Raw genomic sequence first — 18,831 nt, forward strand, 5'->3', positions numbered from 1 at the left:
GATCAGGAAGTGGAAGGCTTTCCCAATCTACAGGTTCATATTTAGGAATTATGGGTTCACCGTGGAAATTCATGTCAGAATAAACCTTGAATCCAGCCTGCTCCATTGTGGGCATGACTGGTTGACTTGTAGTGGTAAATTGGGGTGGCATGTGCTCTTCCTGTTCTTCATAAAAATCCAGCTTCCTCTATGGTCTGAATTTCAGTCTTGGTTTCTTTGTCTGCTTTGGTACTTCTTGCTTTTCTTCAATCAGAGTCTCAACTATCAGAGCAGGTAATATAGATTCTGTGGTTTCAGGCTTCTTAGCTTGGTTCTTGGCATCTAAGGCAGCTTGCCTTTGTTATTGTTTGAGCCTCACCTTTTCTTCTTTCTTAGCTTCTGCAAACTGTGGATGTCCAGCCACCACACAGATCAATTTTCCATTCATGTAGATTTTAGCAATTCTCTTCTTCAAGACTGAGTCTCTGGGATCTTTGAGATAGGCAATAGATCTACCAAGCAGCTTCTTCTCATCAGGCTTGGGAGTTTCATAGACTAGGTCCAATGGATTTTTGTCTGATTTCTTTGGATAGTTTCTCTTTGGATGTCACATTGGCCTTTGGAGATTTTATTGCAGAGGGTTGACCCCTTTCCATATTCCCTAAGCTTATTTCTTTTACTGAAATTTGTATCAATTGAGAAAAATGAGAGAAAAGTTTCACAGCTTTGTATTGCTTCTCAATTGGACCAAATTTCTTCTCCATCTTCTCATCAAGCTTCTTCTATTTGTCATTCAGCTCTAGATCAGCTGCTGCTATCTTGATCAAATCAATGCTATCTAGCATTGGTGGCTTTGTGAAGGTAATTGCTGGAACTACTACCTTACTGACATTAATTGCTCTTGACTTTCTTTTCTTTGATTTAGTTAGGATTGGGATGTTTAGATCAGGAAGTGGAAGGCTTTCCCAATCTACAGGTTCATATTTAGGAATTATGGGTTCACCGTGGAAATTCATGTAAGAATAAACCTTGAATTCAGCCTGCTCCATTGTGGGCATGACTGGTTGACTTGTAGTGGTAGATTGGGTTGGCAAGTGCTCTTCCTTGTCTTCATCAAAATCCAGCTTCCTCTATGGTCTGAATTTCAGTCTTGGTTTCTTTGTTTGCTTTGGTACTTCTTGCTTTTCTTCAATCAGAGTCTCAACTATCAGAGCAGGTAATATAGATTCTGTGGTTTCAGGCTTCTTAGCTTGGTTCTTGGCATCTAAGGCAGCTTTCCTTTGTTATTGTTTGAGCCTCACCTTTTCTTCTTTCTTAGCTTCTGCAAACTGTGGATGTCCAGCCACCACACAGATCAATTTTCCATTCATGTAGATTTTAGCAATTCTCTTCTTCAAGACTGAGTCTCTGGGATCTTTGAGATAGGCAATAGATCTACCAAGCAGCTTCTTCTCATCAGGCTTGGGATTTTCATAGACTAGGTCTAATGGATTTTTGTCTGATTTCTTTGGATAGTTTCTCTTTGGATGAAAAATCACATTGGCCTTTGGAGATTTTATTGCAGAGGGTTGACCCCTTTCCATATTCCCTAAGCTTATTTCATTTACTCAAATTTGTATCAATTGAGAAAAATGAGAGAAAAGTTTCACAGCTTTGTCTTGCTTAATTGGACCAAATTTCTTCTCTATCTTCTCATCAAGCTTCTTCAATTTGTCATTCGGCTCTAGATCAGCTGCTGCTATCTTGATCAAATCAATGTTATCTAGCATTGGTGGCTTTGTGAAGGTAATTGCTGGAACTACTACCTTACGGACATTAATGTTGAGCACTTTATCCCCCTCACTAAGTGACTCCCCCTGACTAACTGGAATAATAAAGACTTTCTCCCCCTTTTTGTTAGCATCAAATTGAGCAGGGTTTGAGGTTTGTGCAGCCACCAATTTCTGAATAATGAGTGTCTATTGAGCTTGGTAGAGTTGAATTTAAGTGATGGAAGTTTCTAGGGTCTTCAATCTTTCATTGATGTCCTTCTTGACTTGTCTAATTTCTATCTTGATCTCAGACACATCTTGATTTTGCTTGAGAGATTGGATTTTGTGCAAGTGAAGAGACTCAAGGTGTGCTTGGAGAAGACTCTTGGTGTTGGCATATGTAGAAGCCTGAAGAGCTGTCTGATTCTGATGGATTATGTGGAATAGAGTTGATTTAAAGTGATGCTCACTACAGTCTTTGCTAAGCATCCATGATGGACTGTTTGTGCTTGAGCTAGGACCAGCCTCTCCCCCTCTGTCCATGAAGTCTCCTTCATCATCCTCACCATCATCCCCAAAAGTATCTTCAGAACCACTAGTTGGATATTCAAAATCATCACCAACTATAGAGGGTGTGGCAGTGATTGCATCCTTGGCCCTTTGCATTGAAGCTGTTGTGTGCACCAAGTTGAGAATTCTCTCAGCAGCCTCATTGTCCTGTTCAGCCAAAGCATGATAAGCTGGAACAGGGTGAGTAAATGCATCAACTTTATAAGAAATAGAGTATATGACAGCTTGATACTCTTGCTTAAATAGCTGCTTCTTTTCAGCCTCATTGACACCCCTTAATTCACTAACAATGGGCTCTTCCCATTCTTCAAGACCTGCTTTTCTCTTGTGTTCTCTCTGTTCTTGCATCAAGGGCTCCCCTTGGCTTCCCACCCTCACACCTCACCTTCACCATCTAAGGTGGGACTCCTCTCACTTTCTTTTGCCAAGCTGGAAGAAATAGCTTGTATTTGTTCACTCATTTCCTCTCCTTTTTCCTGAAAACAACTCAGCCTCTCACTCTGTTCACTCCCTTCCCTCAATCCTAAGAGTGATTGTACAACTACTAAATCATTTGTACTTATAACAATAGTTGAAATTTCAAGTGGTGCAGTGATATTCAACGGATGAGAAACATCGGTCGAGGTAATAGTTGAGAGTTTCAATGGATGACTGTTGTTAAGCACATCCGTCGAGATACAATCACTAGTCGACGGATGAAGAATATCCGTCAAGATAGTAGAAATGACAGAGTTTGGGGTTAAAACTACAGTAGAATCTGTGGTGATTGATTTGAGATTTTATACAGATTTCTCAGTAGAACGGAAAAAAATGGCAAGTGAGCCAACAAATCATCTAAAGATTAAAGATCACTTACTTGAGATTTTGGCTTCTCCGTGAGAGTTAAAGATGGAAGATCAGGAATTTATGTGTGAATCATGTCAACATCCAAAGAGTTAGTGGGTGAGTTATGTGTGTGAGGTGCTTCCATTGTAAGAGATTTTGGCTGTGACTCCACATTTACAGCAGCCATATCAATTTGACTTTGAGAAGGTGCTATAACTGAGTCTTTGACTGCAGTTTGCACAGTGTGTGCAGCCTGCGTATTCCCGAGTGTTTTAGATTTCTTCTTTCTTGTGTAAGTTTGGGATGAGTCTGTATATCTAACCCTTTTAGCCTTTGCTCTTGGCTGAGAGCTTTGTTCAATAGTTACATCCTTTTGGGAGGATGCAACTAGTAATGATCTTGAGTCCTTATTAAGCATTTCAGTCTATTGGGAGACTGCAATGTGGCTAGGATGGGTTACACACACCTTTCCCTCCTTATCCTTAGGGTTTCTTTGATTTTCACCCTGTCCCTCACTAGGCTCACTTCCCTTCACACTCCCCTCTTTGTTTTTAGTAGATTTTAAAACTAGTTTCTTTTGAGAGAAACTAGAGTGAGTTTTTTTACTAGGATTTGAAATCTTTTGATTTTGTGGCTTGGGTAGGCATCTGTTGGGGCAAACTCACAGATGCCATAGCCACAGTTGTCTACAAAGAAACTTGTGGTAGATAAGTAGAAGAGACAGAAGTGTTTACCTCACTTACCTGAGGCTGCTCCATAATTGGCATGTAGATGAGGGGAACCTCCTTATGGTGTTTAGCCCTGTTAAGATTAGCAACAACTCTTCTCTCTTGGACCCAACAATCTAACTTGTTTGTTGGGTTTAAAATTGAGAGATCCTCATAAACAAAGTTAGCTATCATCATAAAGAATCTGGCATAATAGATGTTCTTAGACATCTTTTTAATATAACCTAATTTTCCCCTTAATTCATAAATTACGAAAGTACTGAAATTAAAATACTTATCACTCAGAAGCATATACAGCATGTTAACAATAGAATAGCTAACAACATCAAAATTACTAACTTCGCCAGAAAAAACCTTAACAAAGGAGTCACAAAGAAAGCTCCATTCTTTTCTAAGGCCTAGTCTCCTAACCTCACCTAATTTGGTGGCAGTAAGAGCATAACCCATTGAGATTAGCATGTTACTCACATCTGTGTCCGTGTGTGGAGCAAGAATGTTATTTTCAGGCAATTTAAAGCATGCTTCAAGAGTATCACAGTTAATGCAGTGTTCCTTGCCTTTGAGAGAAAAGGTAATGGTCTTATCCTTGGAGTTGAACAAAGCAGTAGCCCAAATCTCCTCAACAACTTCTCAGTAGATGATTGGAGACTCAAGCATAGCATAATTCAGTTTGTAGCTTCGAATGAAGTCCATCATTTTGTGATAGTCTTCAGATGCAGGAATCTCCTTATTCACCAAAGCTACGGAGTTGTTCTTTTCATATACATACCCATTTTGAGACATGATTTTGGCTACGGTTGCTATTGCTGTGATTGAAAGTAGTTGCCGAAAGGGGTTTTTTTCTTTGGAAACGAAGAGAGTTAGAAAAATTGCTTGAGAAAGATAAAAGTAAAGATTAAAATGAAATAGGATTTTATACTATCTCAGAAATAAACTATCAAAAATTAAAAAGTAAAATAAAGTAACCAATCAAATTAGCCCAAAATAGTCGTTTAAAAATAAAGTGAACTGTCAAAATTCTAATGATTATCCATCGAAATATACTTGCAGGATGTAATTAAATTCGACGGATAATTCCTAGAATTAATGGCTAAGATTGAGAGTAATTCGACGGATAAGGATTAAACAGTTATCCATCAAGATAAAAGTACCCAGAATAATATTTAATATTTCAATGGATGATAAAATTCAACGGATGTTCATTTTCAACGGATAATGAACATCCATCGAGATGTAAATTCTGACTTAGCCAAAATTTCATCTTTGACAAGAAATATCAAATTTTATTCTGGCTGCATTTCAAATTGCTTAGACATCAAAACACATTAAGAGTAATTAAGCATACCTAACTCACTTACCAACCTAGTGAAGGTGGATTCATCAAGTGGCTTGGTGAAGATGTCTGCAAGTTGCTTCTCACTTGAAACAAAATGAAGTTTTACAGTACCATTCATGACATGCTCTCTAATGAAGTGGTACTTAATGTCAATGTGCTTGATCCTTGAATGTTGTACTGGATTTTCAGTAACTGCAATGATACTTGTTTTATCTCAGAAAATAGGAATCTTATTCACCTGTAGACCATAGTCCAACAGTTGATTTTTCATCCATAAAATATGTGCATAACCGCTACCAGTAGTAATATATTCAGTCTCAGCTGTAGAAGTAGAGACTGAATTTTGCTTTTTACTGAACCAGGATACTAGCTTATTTCCTAGAAATTGATAGGTTCATGTGGTACTTTTCCTATCAATTTTACAACCTGCATAATATGCATCTGAATAACCAGTTAGATCAAAACCAGAATCTCCAGGATACCAAATGCCAAGTTTTGGTTTTCCTTTGAGATATCTGAAAATTCTCTTAATAGCTACTAAATGAGATTCTCTAGGATCAACCTGTAATCTAGCACAAAATCAAGTAGTAAACATAATATATGGCCTACTAGCTGTTAAATATAAAAGTGAGCCAACCATGCCCCTATAGCTTGAAAAATCCACAGACTTTTCAGTAGTGTTTAATTCAAGCTTAGTTGCAGTGTCCATGGGAGTTTTTACATATGTGCATTAAGTCAAACTTCTTTAAAAGATCATAAATGTTTTTGGTTTGACTAATGAATATTCCATCACTAACTTGCTTAATTTGTAAGCCAAGAAAGTAAGTTAGTTCTCCCATGATGCTCATTTCATATTTATTTTGCATCAATTTGGCAAACTTTTGGCAAAGTTTCTCATATGTAGAGCCAAATATAATATCATCTACATAAATTTAAACAAGTATACTAGATTCATTAATATTTCTAAAGAATAAAGTTTTATCAATAGTACCTCTTGTGAAATAATTTTCTAAGAGAAACTTTGACAAAGTGTCATACCAGGCTCGAGGTGCTTGCTTCAGTCCATAAAGTGCTTTCAAAATATAATAGACATATTCTGGAAAGTTGGGGTCTTCGAAACCAGGAGGCTGACTGACATAAATCTCTTCCTTCAAATCTCAATTAAGAAATGCACTTTTAATATCCATTTGATAGACCTTGAAATTGGCATGGGCTGCATAGGCTAGAAAGATTCTTATGGCTTCAAGTCTTGCAACAGGAACAAAAGTCTCATCAAAATCTATTCCTTCTTGTTGACAGTAGCCTTTAGCAACCAATCTAACTTTGTTCCTGACTAATATGCCATTTTCATCCATCTTGCTTCCGAATACTCACTTGGTGTCAATAGGATTCTTTCTGTTAGGCTTGGGTACAAGCTTCCAAACTTTATTTCTTTCAAACTGGTTTAGCTCCTCCTACATAGCTAAAATCCAATCAGGATCCAACAGAGTTTCTTCTACCTTTTTAGGCTCTTCTTGTGATAGAAAGTTGTTGTAAAGAAATTCCTCTTGAGTTGTTTTCCTTGTTTGCACTCTTGAAGATCCATCACCAATAATTAATTTAAATGGGTGATCTCTAGTCCATTTTCTCTGTTGTGGTAGATTAGCTCTAGATGAAGAGACCTCATGGTTGTCTTGATGTGTGACTGAGTTTTGATTAGAAGAAACTCCCCCTGAGTTAGTGGATCTTTGATTTGAGGTTGGGGTTCTTTCTGATTGTGATATGTATTGGCTTTCAACTCCTATTGATGGCTCAAAGGATGTTGATCTATGCCTCTTGATGGATGATGCAAATTGTCTCTCAACAAGTGATGCACTTGGTCTTTCGATGGATGTTGAATTATGTGCTTCATTTGTTGCAGATTTTTCTGCATTATCCTTAGATATTATTCCTTGATCACTTTCATCATCACTATCATCATAAATCATCTAAACATTGTCAAATTTGAGGCTTTCATAGAAATCTCCATCTTGTAGTCCTTCAATCTTTTTATCATCAAACACAACATATACTGATTCCATAATAATATTGGTTCTGATATTGTAAACTCTGTATGTTTTTCCAACTACATATCCAACAAAAATGTCTTCATCTGCTTTCGCATCAAACTTTCCATGTTGATTAGTTTGTGTAACACCCCCAAATCCGGGGTCGGGGATCCGGGTTGTCACGAGTTCCATTTTCCTTAATAACACATAATCTTAATAAATAAACAACTATTGTGCACTGTGACCCCACAATATACACACACACCACAAGTTATAGTCTCGGAGATGAATACCAAAAATAACACAAGTCATTTTATTCCACAATTATAAACCATTACACCTTAAAAGGGTTTTTGAATAAATTTACATATTCTTTCCCATTAGTATAATTCATAATATACATAAGTCTGGTACATCAACAGTTGAAACCTAGCCTATTGGTAGTTCCTAACTCAGCTACAACGTCATCAACGCCTATGTTAGGTCACACACACTGTAGAAGGGGGTTGCATACAGTGTATAGTACAATCAAATCATACGAACACAAGTATGTAACACAGAATAATCTTATTAATAAAATAGTATTTTAATGGAACCGTTCTCTCTCAGTGATGAACAATTATCACGAGAGCTGCTAGGGTTACAATAAATAATATTCTCGATAATGATAACACATCTAGTGTAAACCCTATGATGTGTTTATATACCACACAGTTACAAGATAATCTTCTAATCGATATTGAATATAAGTATGCACCCTAAAATATATCAATTAGTTATCTTTTCCTCCAAGTCTTCTATTCTTCATAGAATTCTTCTCCATGCATATCTCTTCTTGTGTTAGTCTTGATCTTCTTTCCTTTCAATCAGCCGCCTTCCTTATCTGAAAGTCTTCTTAAGTCTTGATATTATCTCCTGATGAATATCTTCTGATAACTTAAGTTCTGATATCTTAAGTTCTGACTTCAGTATAAGTACTGATTTCCAGTTAAGTTATGATTTGTCATGTTAGTCAAGATCTGAAAAATAAACACAAATCATTATTAGACTTGACATCACAAATATATCTAACAATCTCCCCCAACTTGTAAATTAGCATAATATACAAGTTCAATACATATTTGATAATGTCAAAAATATTAAGTACAAATGCATATGAGAATTTGACTAGATAACTACAATTCACAGTACTTTTACTTTTTACCATCCTTAAAGTCTGATATCAGCTTTAGCTTGTATATTCTTCAAAATTTTACAGTTGTAGTCCTTGACTTGGCTTCAGTTTGTGATCTCTTGAATGTCAGGAGTTGTTCTAAGATAGTTCTTCAAAAGAGTTCTCTCAGCATATTCAAGTTCATTTATCATCCTCCTTTTAGCATCTTTAAGTTCAACTGTATCTTCTCCTGTCTGAAAGATAGCAGCCCTGAGATCATTAATCTTTGCTTTCCTTATTTCCTGATCCAGTCTGATCAGATAAGCTTTGTCAGACTCCAGATTAAATTTAACACCCTTAATAACCAGAAAAGAAGTTATCTTGGCAGTATTGGGCTTCATCTCAACTAATTCACCATTGTGAGCTTTGTACTTTAGATAGTATGGTCTGTCAGACTTTACAGAGTAAAGTTTCTTCTACCTTTGAATATCAGATTTTAAGTAACTGGCAGCACCATCTGTTGACCTGTTCTTTACTTGAAGTAGAAATAAAACATGTTGCAGTTCTTCATAATACTTCAACCGAATTGCATCCTTTCTTATCTGGAATACTCTCCCATCTATCATAAAATAAAGCATTATGTCTTCTTTCAGCTTGGAATTGTAAACCATCTGTACATACTTCAATTGATTTAGTCTTTCTAGAGTTGTCCCTATTCCTGGTTCCGAAAGAGATGTAGGATCTAAGGTAGAGTTATTTACTCTCTTCTCATCAGCATTACCCAGTCCTGTTTTATCTTTGGCTTCCTTCCCTTGAAGTAATCTACCCTTAAAACATTTGTTGAAGTCTTCATAGATTGAGCAGATTGTTGAGCTTTAGTAAATCCAGGTAGTAGAATTTTTGAAGGTTTAACATGAGCAATGTCAGAGGTTTCCTTTTCTTCTGATGTCAAGACAACTTGAGCTTTGTCAGAAGTTGCTTGAATATTGCTTTTCTTCTTCAAAATCAGAGTTGCATCTTCATCAGATTTTGCTTCCAGATCCATAGCTGGCATATATATTTTTATAGGTTCATTAACTTTTGCCTTACCCTTGAATCTAGGATCAACTTCCACCTGTGATTTGGACTTGGCCTCAGATGCCTCAATATATGTCCTCTCTTTGATCACAATGCCCTTAGGCTTAGGTGGTTTCCTTGCTGTGTCTTGAGTTTTAGACTTTGACTTAGATCTGTCATTTTCAGCTTTCAATCTAATCTCTTCTTCCTTCAGACTTTCAATATCCATGCTTGGATTGTCTTTTAGGAACATCCTTTTGGAGATCTCTTCATCAAGCTTCAGAGTTTGTCATCAGAATTTATCTTTTTACCAGTATCAGAACTTGTTCTTCTCCCAGCATCAGAACTTGTTCTTTGACTTGTAGTTCTGGCTTTGCTTGATAAAGAACCCCTGCCTTGACTTAGACCTCTACTTCTTTCAGAGTTTCCCTGGTCTTCATTATCATCATCCTTACCCTTCAGTGGTTGATCAGTTTTGCATTTGGACTTAATCACTTTCTCCCCTTTTTTGGCATCATCTGGTAGAAGCAGGGAGACAAGCAATTCCACAGAGTTTTGGACTTCATTGAGTTGGTCTTGTTGAGCAGCTTGATTCTTCAAAATATCAGATAGTTGAGCTTGCTGCTTTTCTTGATACTTTTCTATATACCCAATGCGGTCAAAGGCTGGCTTAAAAAACCTGTTCTTGTCTTGCTGAATCAGTGTTTCTTGAATTTTGTTCACCTTGGATTGAGTTATTGAGTGCTGACCTTGAAGGTTCCCGGTACTCAATGCAGTAACTCTGAGCTGTTCTTTGAAGTCATCATTCATCAGCATCTCATCAGCTTTAGCCAGGTGCTCAGCAAGAATATTTGCAGTAGGAACAAAATCAACTTTGTTCTACTCCTTGATCCATTACCTTCCTCTGTTAGTTTCACTCCAAGGTACTGGTGCATCCTCTCTCAGAAACTTTTTAATCAAATCAGCTTTATTAACAGTTTGTAGAGGTTCATGTCCTGAAGGACCAGCTGCATCAGCATTTACATTTGTAGCAGCTTCACCAATATTTACAGCATTTATTTCAACAGAACTTGCAGAATCTTCAGTATCAGCATCTTGTGATAGAATAACTGTATGTAAAGCAATTGAATATTCATATACATTGACATCAGCATCAAGAAGTGGAGTTGCTGGTGGAGTTTGCTGAGGGATGGTTGGAGCTTCCAAGTACAGAACCTTAGGCACATTCAAGTTGTGAATATCTATTTCAGCACTTGTACATGGAGTATCAGCATGTACTTGATCAATGATAGGAGATACAGGAGGTGTAGGCATGTATTCTTGAGTATTTTCTAGCTCCTGAATAAGAGATTTGTGAGCTTCAGTAAAGTTTGGTTCAGTAGTGGGAAGAGATTCAATCACAATTGGGTCTTTTGAGATCAGAGATTCCTGACCTCCTTCCTCAGCTACTGCTTCCATTCCTTCATCAGAGATTGATGATTCTACAGCCCTCCTTGCACTTTGCTTTTTAAGTCTCTTAGCTGGTGGAGAGACTCTAGGAGCTTCATCATCAGAGTTTAGCTTTCTAATCCTTTTTAGGGGCCTAGAACTCCCAGTTTCTTGAGCTTTCTGAGAAGAGACTTTCTCAGTTACTTCAGCAACAGGTTTCGATGGTTGAACCTGTACCTCATCATCAGACTCATCTCTTAAAATTATCTTCCTTCTTTTCTGATGTGACTGAGGTACTGTCTTAGTCCTCTTTGCTCTAGAAGGAGAAGGCTTCACTTGATTATGTCCTGATGGTTGGTTGGCATGTTCTGATGTGAGTGTTTATTAAGTGACAGTAGTAGGTGCTGATGGATGTTGTGTGTTGGTGGGTTGGACATCAGGATATAGCAATGAATAGGTAGCAACATCAGCATTTACAAGGGCTTGTTTTACTGATAAAGGAATTCTAAGGGGTCTCAAAACTCCCTTCTTGTTGTCAGCAGTTAAAAGATCAGTAAAAGACCTTTTTGCTAACCTAAAAGGTTCTATGAGTTCACTTGCTAGTTGTGGTTCATCTGATGTACAGTAATTGTAAATTAACTGATAGAACCTAGCAAAGTAAACTACATTCCTGTCCTCTTTCTTTCTATCACCTATAAAACATAACACAGTCTTTGTATAATCAAAATGAGAATGGTTTAAGAGTGCGTACCCAATTTGTTGTGTCAGAATCGGAATGGCATTAAAATTTGAGCACTTGTTGGCAAACGTATTCGTGATGCAATTGAAGAAGAAGCTTCATTCCTTTCGAATATATGGGCATTTGAGTTGACCCAACTTAGCCAAACTCTTTTCATACCCAAGATTAGCCATCATTTGCTGTAACAAATGCTCCTCAACAGCAGAACTGAATTGACAGTTTTCAGGTAGGTGTAGAGCTTTTCGACCTGTTGTCGGAGTAACAACATACTCAACCTCCTTTGCTGTAAACACGATGCTTGGAGTCCCATGCTTACCACCATCATCATAAAGTCTTGTACGCCAAAACGTCAGAACTTGAGATCCAGATAAATAGGATGGCTGCGTCAAAGCGAACCCAATTTCACTATGAGATAAGAAATCCTGGATAAAATGAAGTTCCGAAGGAGCTTCACTCTTAGTGAGAATGGCAGCATAGTTATTGGGGATGAACTTTGCTCCATTAAAGATTATATCCTTGGGTGCCATTGAAAATGAGTAAGAATTTAGAGTGCCTGAAAGGTGTTTGATAAAATGTCTGTATAGAAAACCGTAAGAGAATGTGAGAAAATAAGAAAAAGAGAGAGTATAGAATACAAAAGTAGATAAAAGATTTAAAATATTTTCTCTCTTTTACTTATACACGCCACTTGACAGCAGTTATTGAGAAGTGGAACAGACTGTACACCTGTCAGCCATGCAGTAATTAAGACAAAAGTTAATGGGCACGGGAAATAAGTAATGATTAATATGCACATGCAGTTTTTCAAAAAAAAATGTTCCCACTAAATGAATGATTATTACTATATTTATCTCACTTAAACCAATATTTTTGGTAAAATATAACCGTTCAAGTATTGACCAAAAATAAATCATGTAAATAAATACTACCACGTCAGCATCAGAACTTGATTATTATCAGAATTTAAAAGTCATCAGAATATGGCTCCTTTACTCAAAAAGTGAATGTTTATTTCTGTAATTCTTCAGATAAATACTGATATGGTTTCAACAGAACTTAATCATCAGAAATTCCATCAGATGTTGTCCTCAGAATTTATGCAACTGACATTTAAATTGTTCATCTAAAACAACATTGATCACCACAATAATTTTTATCATTCATATGGAGTGTAAGTGTGTGTTTTAAGCTAAATATCAGACAAAGAGTAAAGTCTGATTCACTTCAGTACACTTAGAAATAAGGCATAACTTAGAACTTTGCTCAAAATCTGTCATTAGTCTGAAGTCTACTATAGAATGAGTTCATGCATGAGTCCACCTCAACTGTTTTGTGCTCATTTTATGCATCTTTTGAAATTCCTTTTTACAGTGGCTTCTCAGTGTAAGTGAGTCACGACTGCTTATCAGAATTTATGCTATTATCAGAGTATTTCTCCAGTAATCAGAGAATGTGAAAAGTCACCAAGAAAATTTGATTTTACTTCTCTAATGCATATTACTTAATACCAGCAATGCACTTGGGTCTACCCTTCCACATACAATTTTCTCTAGATCTCAAAGGAGTACCTGATATTTATTTCTTTTCTTTACTTTTTCTTTTGATAAGTATCAGAGTCTAGAAATTCATATCAGACAACAATCAGCACTTAGGTAAATTTCAACTTTAGCACAGATTACATAAAGATAGTAATATTCGTAAATACTGATCATAAGGTCTGATGTATCAGAACATAAACTAAACAGATTTAGAGAAAAAACCTGAAACCATTCCAAGTTCATTTACCAATCTTGTAAAAGTAGCTTCACACAGTGGTTTTGTGAAGATATCTGCTAGTTGTTGATCTGTTGGAACAAAATGCAATTCCACTATACCTTCCATCACATGTTCCCTTATGAAGTGGTACCTAATGCTGATGTGCTTTGTCATTGAGTGCTGAACTGGATTACCTATCATAGCAATAGCACTTTGATTATCACAGTAAATAGGGATTTTAGAAAATTCTAACCCATAATCCAGTAACTGATTCTTCATCCAAAGAATGTGTACACAACAACCTCCTGCAGCAATGTACTCTGCTTCTGCAGTTGATGTGGAAATTGACTTTTGTTTCTTGCTAAACCAAGAAACTAATCTGCCTCCAAGAAATTGGCAACTTCCACTTGTGATTTTCCTGTCAATTTTGCATCCTGTAAAATCTGCATCTGAGTAACCTATTAGCTTAAAGTCTGATTCCCTAGGATACCACAATCCCAGATTAGCTGTACCCTTAAGGTACTTGAAAATTCTTTTCAAAGCTGTTAAGTGAGGCTCTCTTGGATCTGCTTGAAATCTTGCACAAAGATAGGTAGCATACATAATATTAGGTCTACTTGCAGTTAGATAGAGTACTGAGCCAATCATACCTCTGTAATCAGTAATATCTACTGATATACTAGTATCCTTATCCAATTTTGTTGCAGTGGCCATAGGAGTGGATGCACTTGAACAGTCTTGCATTCCAAATTTCTTCAATAAATTTCTGGTGTACTTAGATTGACAAATAAAAGTTCCTTCTTCATTCTGCTTGAATTGAAGGCCCAGAAAATAGCTAAGTTCTCCTATCATACTCATTTGATATCTTGACTGCATTAGCTTGGAAAACCTTTTACAAAGTCTGTCATTTGTAGAACGAAAAATGATATCATCAACATATATCTACACAAAAAGTAAGTCCTTTCCATGGTTGAGATAGAATATAGTTTTGTCAATAGTCCCTCTGTTAAATTCACTTTCCAAAAGAAACTGAGCTAATATCTCATACCAAGCTCTTGGAGCTTGCTTAAGGCCATAAAGTGCTTTATCAAGTCTGTAGACATGATTAGGAAATTTTGAATCTACAAAACCTGGAGGTTGTTCAACATATACTTCTTCTTCCAATTCTCTATTAAGAAAAGCACTTTTTACATCCATTTGAATGACTGTAAACTTTTTGTGAGAAGCAAATGTTTCATCATAATCAATTTTCTCATGTTGAGAATATCATTTTGCAACCAGCCTTCCTTTATTTCTTGTAATTATGCCATCACTATCAGTTTTGTTTCTGAACACCCATTTTGTACCAACAACTAATCTGTTCTTTGGTCTTGGCACTAGGGTCCAGACTTTATTTCTTTCAAATTCATTTAACTCTTCCTGCATTGCTTGCACCCAATCAGCATCTTGAAGAGCTTCTTCCACTTTCTTTGGTTCATCCTGAGAAAGAAAAGAATGATAGACACATTTATTTGATGTTGTTGTTCTAGTTCTAATACCTTCTTCAATAAGAGTTCTATTCTTTCTTTCAACAACTCCATTTTGCTGTGGAGTTCCTGGAGCAGAGAATTCCTGCTTTATTCCATGGTCTTTGCAGAACTCTTCCATAATAATATTCTTGAACTCAGTGCCATTATCACTTCTTATGATTTTCACAGAGTCTTTGACCAATTTATCGAGTTGTTTGACATGATAAATCAAGATAGATGCAGTTTCACTTTTTGTGTGCAAAAAATACACCCATGTGTATCTGGTAAACTCATCTACTATGACCATAGCATATTTCTTCTTTGCAATAGACATGACATTCACTGGACCAAATAGATCAACATGTAGTAGGTGATAAGGCTCAAGAATTGAAGATTCAGTCTTGCTCTTGAATGAAGATTTTCTTTGTTTTGACCTTTGACATGAATCACAAAGGCCATCAGGAGCAAATACAGATTTTGGCAGTCCTCTCACAAGATCTTTCTTGACTAGTTCATTTATATTGTTAAAATTTAAATGAGAGAGTTTCTGGTGCCAATCCCAACTTTCTTCAATTGATACTCTGCTTAACAAACAGATTGCACAACCATCAGAAGTTGTTGAAAGCTTGGCTTCATAAATGTTACCATGCCTGTATCCTTTCAGAACAACTTTTCCTGTAGATTTGCTTACAACTTCACAGTGTTCTTCAAAGAAATTCACATGATAACCTCTGTCACAGATTTTACTAACACTCAGTAGATTGTGTTTAAGTCCTGAGACTAGAGCTACTTTTTCAATGATGACATTCCCAAGATTGATATTGCCATATCCCAGAGTTTTTCCCATGTTGCCATCTCCATAAGAAACTCCTGGGCCAGCTTTCTCCACAAAGTCTAATAGCAGGGCTTTATTTCCAGTTATATGTCCAGAACATCCACTGTCCAGAACTAGGATGTTTTTCCTATTGCCCTGCAATCACAAAGACCACTAATGATTAGTTTTAAGGACCCTGACTTGCTTGGATACTTTGGCCTTATTAAGTTTGTTAACATTTGCAGCGGATTTAACATCAGAGTTTATGTTAACTTTTTTCTTATCAGAATTTACAGTATCAGACTTTACATCAGAACTTACACTAGATGGAATAATGCTAATTTCTTTAAAGAAGGTTTTATTTGATAATAATCATAGTACAAACTATGATATTCCTTACAAGTATAAAGGGAATGTCATAAACTACCACAATGAAAACAAGGATTTTATGATTTAAACCTAACATTCTGACTCTTAACTCCTGATTTAGGAGGTAAAGAATTTATATCCTTATTCTTCCTGCAAAAAGAAGCAAGATGGTCAGTGTTTCCACAGTTATTGCATTTCTTTCTAGGAGCATTAGGAACAGACTTATAATTATTGCTTTTATTCACACCTTCATTTCCATTCCTATTTTTCCTAGGTGTTTTACCTTGTTTACATTCTTAATCTCTTTCATCTTATACTTGAGCTACTTCTTTGTCATTAAGCCTATGTTAACTTCGGCTGGTTTATCCTGTTTTAAATAATCAGAAGTTGACTCTGCCTTTACTTCTGTCTCAATATCTTTCATCTTTTCAGAATCAGACTTTACAGTTTTAGCTACAAACTTGAGAGGATTTACCTTTGGCTTATTAGTCTGTTTAACAATAATTGGCTTAATTTGTTCAGTTCCTTTGTCACTTTTATCATTTCCATAACCTAAGCCTTCTTTCCAGTTTCCACTACTTAACAAATTCTGAGTTGTTCTGCCAGAGTTAGTCCAAGTCCTGATAATCTCTCTTTCCTTTTCTAACTCAGTTTTTAGAGATTAATTCAATTTGAACACTTCATCTCTAACATAAAAAGCATCATCTCTTTCTTTCTAAGTTTGATGGAACATAACTAACTCTTTTTCTAAATAGTCATTCCTTTTCTTAAAAGCCAGATTTTCAGAAGTTAACCTATCACATGTTAAGGTCTGATTTCTATAGCTAATGAATATGGTTTTAAGATAAGATCTCAACTCAATAATATCATCAGTATGAAAAGCATAAGTTGTTTGAGGTACCTTTAACTCGGCAGCTTCAGAACTGCTATCAACATTTGCCATCAAGGCATAGTTCACCTCATGTTCAGAATCTGAAGTGTCTGTCCAGCTTTTCTTCTTTGTGACAAGTGCCTTGCCTTTGTCACCTTTTCCTTTCTTGCAATCAGGAGATATGTGGCCTTTCTCACCATAATTGTAGCATTTAACATTTGAGTAATCTCCTCTTTCAGATTTTCCTGCTTTGCTTCAAATTTTCTGAATCCCTTCTTATCAGAACTTCCACTTTTCCTAGAAAACTTCTTTCCCTTTCTGAATTTCTTGTAAGCTATCTTTGTGATGCCCTTCACCATAAGAGCACACAATCTCATCATCTCTTCATCAGCATCCATCTCCGAAAGACTTTCAGTTTCTGAATCCTCATCATCATCATCAGAACTTGATGAATCTGAATCAGACTTTGTGATGAGAGCCTTTCCTTTGCCTTTCTTTGAGGTAGCCACTTTGGGAGATTCCTCCTCAGCTTTAAGAGCAACTGTTCTTGACTTTATCCCATGTCTCTTGCTTCTTTGATCCATCTCAAGTTCATGAGTTTTGAGCATACCATAAATTTCATCAAGAGTAGTTTCATCAAGAGCATAGTTGTCTTTTATAGTTGTTGCCTTCAAATCCCAACTTTCAGGAAGAGCTAAAAGGAATTTAAGATTAGTATCTTCAAAATCATATTCCTTATCCACCAGTGACAGATCATTCAAGAGTTTGACAAATCTGTCATATAAACCAGTTAATGACTCATCAGGTTTTGAGTCAAAGTGCTCATACCCTTGAGTGAGTACAGTCCTCCTGTTCTTCTTAATTACATCAGTTCCCTGGCATCTTGTTTTCAAGGCATCCCATATCTCATTTGCAGTCTTGCATTTTATTATCTTGTTTGACATGACATTATCAATGGCATTATGCAGCAAATGCCTTACCTTTGCATCCTTGGTAATAGATAAGATATCTTCAGCTGTGTATTCATTTTTCTCCTTTGGTACAGTCTTTGCTGGCTGGTCTGTAACTACAATAGAGATCTTGGTTGGCTTATGTGGTCCTTCATTAATTCTGTCAAGGTATTCTGGATCTGTAGCTTCCAGAAACATAGTCATCCTCACTTTCCATATGGGATACTCAGAAGGTCTCAGTATGGGAAGCCTAATAGTCTCATATCGATTATGGATTTGAATCTTTGGAGTTTCTTCAGTTTTGGTGGGCTTGGTTGGAATTTGTTCTTCTTTAAACATGATTGTTTTGGATCTTTACTGTATATGTGTTAACAGATAGGCTCTGATACCACTTGTTAGGTCACACACTGTAACACCCCCAGATCCGCGGTCAGGGATCCGGGTCGTCACGGTCTTTCTTTCCACAATATCACTTCACTTAATTAATAATAAATAACCTCAAGCTGTGACCCCACACTAACACACACTACCACCCGTTATAGTCTTAGAGATGAAATTGAAATAAGTACAAGTCCTTGAATCCACAATTAAAATTATTACAACCCAAAATGATTACTTGATAAATTTACAGTTAATTGCCATTATTTGCCACAAGTTATAATTATACATAATTGATTCTCAAAAGTAGAATGCCTGATCTACCAATAGATCTACCTCTGCAGCTATAGCAGCTACGACATCAACGGGAAGACGCGGGACGCTTCCCACGCGCTTGCGCTGGGTCTGCTGGAGTCTGGCCATCTTTCCTAACTGTTGTTGTGTGATGAAGAAATAAAGCAAGAGTGAGCCTTACAGCTCGCAAGATAATATATAGTGATAACAATAATACAAGTATCTAAATGGATACTTACTAGAATCCTTTATCATGCGTAAGGTAATTACTTACTGGATATAAGTTTTAAAAGAAGATGA

The sequence above is a fragment of the Apium graveolens genome, chromosome 5 (genome assembly GCF_009905375.1).
Source record: "Apium graveolens cultivar Ventura chromosome 5, ASM990537v1, whole genome shotgun sequence".
In the NCBI taxonomy this organism is placed as follows: Eukaryota; Viridiplantae; Streptophyta; class Magnoliopsida; order Apiales; family Apiaceae; genus Apium; species Apium graveolens.